Below are 1,926 nucleotides of genomic sequence, written 5' to 3' on the forward strand. Positions count from 1 at the left end.
GATCTATGCACGATTAGAGCCATTGTAGATGATGAACCAGCTAAGGACTCCAAATACATGGGCAAGAGGTCTTAGACTGCTGTGAGTAAGGTCAAGGAAAAGGAATCTAGTGAAATTGATACCCTTACTCATCTCCTCAAGTCCTTGACAACCGAAGTAGTTGAACTTAAGCAACAAATGACTGAGACAGCTGTGAGCAGTAGACCTCCTAGATTTTCACAGAGGAAGAATGTGACATCAAGTAGCAGTAGTAGCCACCTAGCTAAATATGCACAGAGATCCAATGTTGTGTTCCAAGTGGACCAAATTGCAAAGGACAACTACTGCACGATCCATAAGAATGACATTCAGAGAAGTCTTGTCCAAAATGGAACCAAGTTATGAGCACTATGGCCTCAAGGTGGAATGATCATTTTAAAGCCAGTGACCAGGTTAAGTCAGTGGATCAAGATGAAGAAGAGGATTATGCATTTGATGAAGCTCCAAGCTCTGGCCATGTAATTAACATGTATCAATTTCTTAATGCTACCCAGAAGAAAACAACCACTGAGAAGGAGCCCCCAAAGCATAATAGTCAATATAACTTGAGAAGTCAAGGGGCTGCCACTGTGTTTGAGATACCGAAAGAAAATTTTAAACAACTGCTCAGAATAGTTAATCCACTGGCTACCTCAACATAGAAAACACAAAGCAAGTCTGGGAAGACCGCTATAGTGAAAGATATGTCTATACGCAGAAAATTCCAAAACACTCCACCAGACAGTATGAACACAAGTCTTACCCCAGACAACTTGATGAGTCTTCCACTTTGGATTACAATATTGTTGAAGACATGAAGAAGACCTGTGCAAACATTTCTCTATATGAGTTAACCAAGCTCACTAGGATATTCTTTTACGTGTGTTAGCGCTTGAGATTTCACCCTAGGCTGAGGAAGGTAAACCTTCAAGGCAACATCAAACCATTTCACCTCGTAGCTAGCCCTACGGGGTATGAGAAGGCTCTCTTCGGAATAGCAGTAACAAGTGCTGAGAACCTGTTTTCACTGATATACTCAAACAGTGGAACTGACTCACAATGTATATCATTAGTGCATGATATCTTTAATGTTTCTGTTCCACTTGATATGTCATCACCAATCAGATTCCGTCCCAGAAATTTGACATCATTGGCATTATCATCTTTCCTGTATGAAGTCTGTCTAGCTTTCTTTGATTTTCTCTCATCAAATTTCAGGTCACCTGCTATATCCTTTGTTATTGCTGTATCAATTCCTTTTCTCTTCTTGAAACTGTTGAACAAGCGTGGAGTCATTGCATGGTCATCCCGAATGCCAGGAGGTGTCTTCTTTTTGTTATTGTACATGTTCAGACCACCTGTAGCCATAACAGTTTCATTTGTAATTATATCTTCAAACTTGGGCTTTCAATTGTCATTTTAAACATAGATATACTGGGTAGCTTTATTCGACCAGGAAGTTTCCTTGAGAATCTTGTTTCATTTGATTGCGAAGCCACTTCTTGCGGATATCCTTGGCCCTTTGGAGAACCACCAAATTATACATTTAGAACATCTGCATCAAACATCTGGCCCAGAAACATCTAGACTTCAGAAATTTGTACAGGCGATCATCATGGATATTTTCTTTCATTGCAGCGACTAATTTCATAAAGACTAAAGCATCAAGTTTCTTTTGTATGACAATTCTAAACCACCAGAAACAATACTTTCGTTATTTCTCAAAGCAAAGTGTAAGCAAGGCGCTTCAAAACAAAGGCCTTTGCAGCACTGTGAGAAGTTGAACTGGATTCAATGGAGGCCTCCAAGAGAGGATAACAACAAGAAGGGCAGCATGATATACAGGAATAAATTGCCAGACTTTGATTGTTGATGATGCTTCAAATTGTGCTTGTGCAGGGATAGGAG

This window comes from Pinus tabuliformis, chromosome 8 (genome assembly GCF_031772625.1).
Source record: "Pinus tabuliformis cultivar Carrire ecotype Pingquan chromosome 8, CPIR1, whole genome shotgun sequence".
Taxonomy (NCBI): Eukaryota; Viridiplantae; Streptophyta; class Pinopsida; order Pinales; family Pinaceae; genus Pinus; species Pinus tabuliformis.